This window comes from Corvus brachyrhynchos, unplaced genomic scaffold (assembly GCF_000691975.1).
Source record: "Corvus brachyrhynchos isolate BGI_N302 unplaced genomic scaffold, ASM69197v1 scaffold3, whole genome shotgun sequence".
In the NCBI taxonomy this organism is placed as follows: domain Eukaryota; kingdom Metazoa; phylum Chordata; class Aves; order Passeriformes; family Corvidae; genus Corvus; species Corvus brachyrhynchos.
The window spans coordinates 541251-550143 of NW_008237619.1; positions in this window are offsets into that span (position 1 = coordinate 541251).

Sequence of the window (8893 nt, forward strand, 5' to 3'; positions counted from 1 at the left end):
GATTATCTTGGCCATATACCACAGGGAATTCCCAGTCATCCTCAAGCTCCTTTAAAATAGTGCTGTCGCCGGCTTGTAATGCTTCCCTTTTTATATGGTCCCAGTCTACCCCTTTTTGTGTTTGTGAGGCTCATTGGGGTGTGGTTGTCTCAGGGGATCTGTTTTTGAATGTGCTTCTTCTGCCGGCGGGGCAGAGGGCTCTGCTGTTTGGGTTGATGACGTGCTCTCTGCCGCTGCATTGCTAGCTCAAGCAGCGACTGAGATTGTTCAAGTGGCTGGGGGTTTGGGGACATTATCACTCCCTAGGACTAACTGCCCTGGTTTTATTTCTGGCTCGCCTGTGCTCGCACGTGGGACCGTCACCCCGTGTTTGCAGCTCAATATGATGCTGCTTTAGACTATCAATGACTGCTCGCCATGGTTTCATAACCCTTTTTGCGGCTTTGTTGTCGTCTATCACTTGCTCCCACAGCTAGTCTCCATACCGCCTCCACTCTGCCACATCAAACACAGTATTAGGGTCCTTGAAAAACCCCTGCGCGTTTCTGTACGCGAGTAACCCTGGCAGGTCCTTTTTTAAATCGAGGTCCTGAACTCTACGCTTTTCTAAAAAGCAAGTGAGTAAATCAAGAGCGGCCTGTCTTTCCATCTTTCAGCCTGTTAGTACGGGCGCCCGTTGCAGCCTTTCCCCTGCAGGCAACTCACCGTGCAGCGGACACTCCGTTATTGGGTTGGTCCAGGCACGGGAACAGGAAGCGCCAGCGCTGCGGTTCCTTTTGCCTCCCGGTCGCTGCTTACCGGGGCTTTCTCACTCGTCCTCTTGTCGTGCTGTCCTTGTATCATGTCGGCGTCACCATTTGCGGAAGACGAGGGAAGATGCGGACAATCAATATGATTGTTAAGCAAGCTTCGTTTATTAGTGATTCTGCGATTACATTTATAGCCGGCTTTATTAGCTAATCATAGTTGTCCTTAGTTGATTGGATAATTCTTAAAAGTTACATTTTCTTAGCTCTGCCCAGCTGTGGTTAGGGCTGTAACTCATATCCTTGTCTCGCTTGACCACAAGATCCTATCTTTGTCTAGCAGGCAGGCTCACGGTCATGTTGACCTTGCTCATTCTTGTGGTTAGCTGCTGAGCTTTAAGTTTCATGTCCTCTTTCTTGCAGCCATCCTTCCACAGATAGATAGATAGATAGATAGATAGATAGATAGATAGATAAATAGATAGATGGCAGGGCTGTGCCTCATGAGAGTCCAACATCTGCAACAGGAGCAAGGAAGCTCTTGGAGGAGCATCTGATAACTGAGCAGTGAGATTTCTCCTGAGGAAGATGAGGATCCAGTTGTGCAAATGGTAGAGAGCTGTATGCTGGGGAAACAGGAGGTACTTCACACCCTGTGATTCAGACTGGCACTACCCAAAATCTTCATCAGCATTCCGACATTCAGGGTTGGCCACAACTGATGGGAAGCCAGCAAAAAACCACCACAGACACTGTCTGTAGTCAGAGATCACAAATAAGATAAAGAAAATTAAATTTTGAATTAAATCTGTGTCTGGATCGAAGAAAGATTCACATGTTTCTCTTCAATATTTTATAGAAGTGCTCGTATCTCAAGAGCCCTTTGGGTTGTTTGACGACTTTTCATGAATCTTTCTATAGCTTCTCCTGTTAAACATTAATAATCCCAACTCTAGCTACATGTGAGCACAAGAATACAAACCAAAGCTGACAAAAAGATTTTCATGGGTGGGAGCTGTACTGACTGATCTTTTTCTCACTGAAATTGGGATTTGGGGGCAAATGCTGACTATTAGACTAAAGAAATGCTGTAAGTGTTTAGGAAATATGATGCTTTATTTAACCATGACACAGCTAAGAAAGAGCCAGTGTTATTTTACAATACTTTATCCCAGAATTCACAGAAATGTTTGCAGTGCTTAAGATGGATGCCTTCTTCTGCTATAAATGTGAAACCTTATTTAGAAAAGAGGCCCAGGTTTTTTTATTTTAAAGAGTCTGTACAAAGCAAAGGCTGGCCATAAGAGCTCTCGGTTCCTTGGGCTGCTTGTTAAAAACAAGGTTTACAGTATAAAGCAAAAATACAAAAATACCTATGTTTGGATTACAACTTCAGGAAGGACAGGGAACAGTGGGATCACTTCTAATATTGTTCCCTCTTTATATGTCTCTTCAAAAATGTAGTAACAAAAATCTCTAGTAAAGATATCCTATATAATTTCTCTTTCTTGAGCAGGCAAAGGAACCATTTTGCATCATAGCTCCCCAGATTTTCAACATTCCTTATTAAGTAAGTTGAGACAAGGAGAGATATTTACCATGATCCTACTCGTTTAGGCTCCAAATAATTTGTTTATCATTTCTGGCTGAAAAAAAAATTAGATGTTGAAATTAAATAATTTTGAATATAGCATGGTGAATATAAAGGGACACTTCAATCACTAGCTGAAACAATGGATTGTCTCTCTGGGAATAATTTGGATATTAGACTTATATATGCTTGCTTGCCATCAGGCCTATAATAAGTTAAGCTACTTAATATAATTAGCTTCCAAAATGGAATTTACTGAATCAGAGAAGACAAGAGAAAATGAGGAAATAAAGTTTTCTTTACTACTGAATACTACAAATCCTGTGTTTCATTTTGGCTATGAGAATCTGTGTTTTGTCTTGTTTTAATTTATGGCACAAAACAGAAGTCACATAAACACTGTCTTCTCTTCAGATGACAGTTCAAGTGACAGAGTTTAAGAAGCTCAGGTTTAGATCTGGTTTATGGGAAAACAGTTCACACAGTACATCAGCTCTACCAAGGCATTGTACAGAGACTGTAGGCTGTCAGAGTCAAGGTTCCTGAGTCCAGGTCCATGTCCTCTGGATCCACAGAGAAAAATCTGAGACCTGTCTTTTAGACCTGATTTAGTGTGAACCAGGATCTTGTTGTCTGCCTGCCTTTCCATAGACAGGTCAAGAGCCTGGCTGTCCCTGTGTCCCCAAGGAAGCAACCTTCTCTTCACAAAAAAGACTGACAAACTACAGTGCAAAGTTCATCATGTTGAAATTTCAGAGAGTCCAGACATGAAATTTCTTTAATGTAAAAAAAAGTAAAAGTCTTTCAGGACTGATAATCAGGAAAAAAACCCCCAAAAAACAAGAGGAACATTGTTAACTATAGCCACTATTGGCAGCACTGGTATTAATTAATGTTGCCAAAACATGAAACTGTAGTCATTAAAAAGTTGCAAACACAGCTTCAGTGTAGGCAATGCCCCACGCAGCAGAGTTTTTAGTGGTTTAACCTTCATGCAGCATAAACATACAACTAAACCATTAAATGATGTTCAGCTTAGTGAGGATCCAAAAGAGGAGGAAGAAGTTGGCTTCTTTCCTAGTTTTATGGGGAAGATAGCCTTTGGCAAGGAAAGGATAGGGCAGACCTGCACTGGGAAGGGATTTAGCTGTGGGGACATCAGCTGACCTGCACAGGTCAGGGACGAGGAAGAACATTTTGTCTTCTTCTGAAAAAAAACGGATAAAACTAGCAGGAACACAAACTTGTGGAACCCCAGGAAAGAAAGATTTATGGAAATATAAGCCATGTTTTACTTACAATTAAGCTTCTGCAATTATTCGCTCCCTGCTTAAACTGTGGGAAGCATTATGGCAATTAAACAGAATACACTGTAAGACATAACTTTCCTGTCACAGTCTTTTTTCTGGGGGCTGCTTGTGGCAGGAGCATTTCAGGTATTTGCACATTTTAAAAAGGACTTTTGTTCATTTGTTCTTTATTTCAGTCTCAGCAATCTTCAGTTGAGGGCAAATGGGAGGCCAAGGATACATGGATGCATAATGATCACAAGCTTCCAGGAAAGCATCAACTTTATCACTTTTTGTAGGGAAGGCAGAAAACAACCCTTTATTTTTACCAAGACAGATATAATTTTTGCAGTTCTGTTTGTACAGTTTTATTGGAGATTCTTTTTGAAAATCTCAATAGGAAGGAGAGGAAAAGATGGCTTTTCCCCAGAAGCTAGGAGAACCTGAAAAAACCTGCATAAAAAGGAATGCACTGTTCAAGAGAAGTCTGCAAGCTGGCCTCCCACCTCTTTGAGCCTAATTCAGTTGCAGAGAAACAGAAAAATAGTGGTCCTTGAAAACTCGAAAGAGTTCAGACAATTACACCAGTTCTGCCAACCTTCCACAATTTCAGACTTCTTAGCAAGAACAGTCTCCTTGGAAATGAGCTCCCAAGGAAGTTATGCCAACCTGCATGGCCATATGACATATGTGCCCTGCCTGTGACACACCTCAGCAGCATTACCTCTGTCCAATCTCTCCTCTCCACCAAGCAGCTAAGATCTGCTCCTTGAGCATCCTCACACTTGTGACCACTTTGGCTGTGGCCTTGACACAAGTGTGGGGTATATTCACTGTGCTAATCCTGCATGAGTTCAGGCACAACCTGGTCTCCTCTACAATAATCCCTGTACAGTGTGGTATGTAACTCAGTAAATCCTGAAAAGCAGGACCAAGACACTTTGATATGTGGAAAAAGGTCTTGAGAACAAATCATCCACATGATTTAGAATTAGTCTCTTACCTTTAGAGGCTCATCACCAGGTGAGACACCAGTCAGGTCTGGACTTTATCTGACTACCTTCCTTGAGGAAAGATGAACTTTAGCCTCTGTCAGAGTCATCATATTCTCCCCTGCTTCTGTTCTCTGGACCACGAAGACTTGAGTTCCTGCAGGTTCAAATGGAGACAGAAAAAAAATCTAGAGGCCTTTTTCCCCCCTTTTCTGCCTGCATCTTCAGACTTTTTGGTGATTTAAGCCAACACAGTCATGTGGCAAACAATTTTACAGTACTAATACACAGATACAGAGCAATCCCCAGTTCATGAAAGTGTATGTGCCACAAAATACAGTTTTACTATTATTTGCCCTGTCATCATTTTTGCAGAATGCTTTGGCTCTAAAGGAAGATTATAGACAATACTAAAATTAAACAGCAACAGGATTAAAATAATGCTGCAGAACTAGAGAAAGGAGGAAAAAAATTGCCTGAGTAGGATTGTTAAAGTTAAACAAAACAAGGATATATCTGGTTGCCCTCCAAGTGAGTGCCCTCCAAAACGCCCATAGAGCTATACCATCTTTTGTTTAAACCACTTATCTTTGCCCTGAACAGTAATTTATTCCTGGACTGGCTGAAATATTAAGTCCCGGGTGTTGCCACTGTGATGTTTAGGCAGAACATACTGCAAATGCAGAACAACTGCTTGTGTGTGCAGGTCTGAGTGTCAGAAGTGCTGAGGAGGGTTTTATGAGAGGCATGCAACTGTATCAATCTAGAGTGAAGCAGGGGGACAATTCACTGTGACAGGGCTTCACCTGGTCCAGGGAGCTGACCAGCCTTGCTGGTGATGGGTTTCCTTAGGCTATGAGCTCTACTCATCTTTTCACCAGGGGAGTCTCTTCCAACACCAGTACTCACATTTTTCATTTTACTAAGCATGGGCAGCCAAGGCAAGCCTTTCTATACCCAGGCCCTCTGGTCTTCTAACACTCCTTTGGGTGAGAAATGTCCATCCTAGAGGGAGTGCCTTGGGGCAAGAGATAAAGCTTTAGGAGAGCTTTAAGGGGGCTTGCAGAGTGCTCAGTTTTTGCTGGGGATCATAATTTCTTCTGCCTTCCACCATCCATAAGTCAGGTTTGGGGTGATGCCTTTTCAGCCCTAAAATCACAACCCAAACAAGATTAAAATGATCAAAAGCAGTTACCATTTATTGAAGGTCCTCCAGGTGCACTTCTGGCAGAGCGCACAAATGATAATAGGGTTCTGACACTTTTATAAGTTTAGCAAATTAACATAATTGACAAGAATCCCCAGTTAGAAGTACAGTTAATGAAGCAATTCCCTCTCTTGGTTTGGCCCCCTGCTGAAGCCTCCCCCTTGCTTCTAGCCCTACATTGTTTATGTCTAAATACATGGGAAAGTGACATGGCCTTATTCAAAGAAGAAGCAAGATTAGAATAGGATTCCAGGAATGTGTTTGTCTAACAAAGTACTAAAGTTAGGTAAGAAACTATATATACAATAATAGTCTACAGAGCTATGAATATATGAAAAGTATATAAAAAGCAAAAATCTTTTGGCATCATGAGAAAACTCACAATTTTTTTTTTGTCAAAAGCAATTGTTTAAACACACACACACAAACACACACACAACTCCTCAGCCCTTTTCCCTGGTTGTTACAGGTAATGTAAGTCCAAGTGATGTGAGTGGCAAAGCATTTTGGCTAGAAGACGGGGGCACAGCATTTCATTAATCTGTTAAGGTTATTTAAGGGCCTCCCCAAAACTGTACCTGAGCCACTCAATGACTTCAAGTGGTTCTGTTTTACAATACTCCTGTATGTCATGGTTTTGACACTGGGAAAACACCAGGCATCCACGACAGCCACTCACTTGCCCTCCCCTGCTACAGCTGGGCAGAGGAGAGAAAAAAAATACTAAATGAAGGGTTCATGAGTTGAGGTAAGGACTGGGAGAAAACACTCCAAGAGCAAAACAGGCTCAGCTTAGAAGTACAAAGTGAATTTATAACTAACAAAGTCAGAGGACGATAGTAAGAAGTAAAATAAGCCCTTTTAAACACCTTTTTCCTCCCAACCCCTCCCTCCTTCCCACTGACAGCACAGGGAGATGGGGGGTGGGGACTTCGGTCAGTTCATCACCCGAGATCTTCTTCCACTACTCAGGGAGAGGAGTGCTTCCCTTAGCTGTGCCATGAGGTCCCTTTCCACTGGAGACAGTTCTCTGTGAGCTTCTGCTGTGTGGTTCCAATCTCATAAGCAGCAGTCCTCCCAGGACTGCTGCAACATGAATCCCTCTTAAGGGCAGACAATCTTCCCAAAACTGCTGCAGTGTGGGTCACTCTTCCATGGGATGCAGTCCTCCAAGGACAGGCTGCTCCAGACTGGAAGCAGGGCCTCCCCTTCTCTCCACTGGATCACAGCCTCCTCCAGGCATCCACCCGCTCTGGCATGGGCACCTCCCCCACAGGCTGTGGGTGATGCCTTAGGTTTTAACTTTTGTATTTTTCAAATCCTGTACTGCTTGGTGTGTAACTCTGAAGTTTCTTGTAGCCTGTTAATTTCTGCTCTCTCGTGCTAGGTAGACATAAACAAAGCCTCTCTGGGCCTGCTCTTCAAGGACACCCAGACCATCCTAGGCCAAAAGTATAAACCAAAGAGCCACTAAGGGGGGCAAGTGAGGGGAATTACATCATTAACTGAAGCTTTAATTGGATAGCTTCTGGCTCCCCAGAGGGTACCTTTGAAGGCCTTTCAAATAAATACCTACCTTATTCCCTTACTCCCGTCTAGTCTCTGTTTCTAGGAGGCCTCTCAAGGCATCATGAGTGGATTTCTGCATCTCCCGTGGACCCTCATGGGCTGCAAGGGCCAGCTTGCTTCACCTTGATCATCACCACGGCCTGCAGAGGAATCTCAGCTCTGGTGCCTGGAGCACCTCCTCCCCCTCCTTCTCCACTGACCTTGGTGTCTCCATGTTGTTTCCCTCACATGTTCTCACCTCCTCTTCTCTGAAAAAAACTGTGCCCCACTTCATTTTGATTTTCTTCTTAAATATGTTATCACAGAGGCATTACCACCATCTCTAATTGGCCCAGTCTTGGCCAGTGGCATGTCCATCTTTGGAGCCATCAGGGATTGGCTCTGCCCGGCATGGTGGAAGCTTCCAGCAGATTCTCACAGAAGCCACCTCTGTGCCCCCCACCACTACCGAAAACCAGGCTGTACAAAGCCAACACACTGTAATATGGAGAAATGCCATCCCTCCCAGGGATGGCAAAGATTAGTTGTTGAAAATCACAGCTGCAGCAGAATTATGAGAAAAAGCAAAGCACATTCCAGGTGATTGTCGTATTCATTCAACTGTCCTATTAAAAATCACATATTTGGAGAGGAAAATGGGGGTAAAATAATGAGGGAAGAAGATATTAATAAAAAGAAAGGGACCATGGGAAAGAAAGATTTATCAACTGATTTTACTGTGTAACCAGGCAATTGCTTTCCATTTTGCCTGCTTGAGAGTGTCCCCTGATGCATAACTAAACTGGCATTTGGGGCATGTTTTCATATTTCATTACTGCTGCTGTGAATGTGGGATATTTGGGAACGAGAAGTGCTATTTGATGAGGGAGAAACACCTGACACAGAGGACAGTGAGACTAAAACCTCTGGTTACTGTTTTGAGAACTTGTCCTGTAAATAGGTTAAGCACTGATCCCTGGGCAGCTGCTTCTGAACACTGTGAGCATATGTAGCTCCAGGCACTGTTTAAATCAAACTGAGGCACTGGGACTCAGATTTTTGTTCTGGGGAAATGGCTCACAGCTTCAGGCACTTGGGTTTCAGAAACCCAGGCCAACTCAAATTGAACACACACACAAAAAAAAAACCAGAACAGAAAAGTAAGAAAAGGAAAACCAGCCATCCTGCAAAGTGAACTAGCACTACAGTGTCGCGGTACGGTCGCGAGACAGTCGGCGATGAAAGAGACGGGGCAGATTGCTTGGATGCAATAAGCCGATTTTATTGATACAGGGTCGGGTTTTTATACTTTTCAGTTATATAAGCAGTTATATAAGCAGCAATCACTATAACAACCATATCTATGTTTCTTAATAACATTGCAAAACTAAAAGCTAGCACTATCAGAGGTACATACCAAGCATACCTTTTATACTGACTGTTTCATTATAGGCCTTACTGCCTGCCACGGTTTGCGGCCTAGCAGCGTTAGCGCGTCTACTTCTGACATGAGTTTAGCA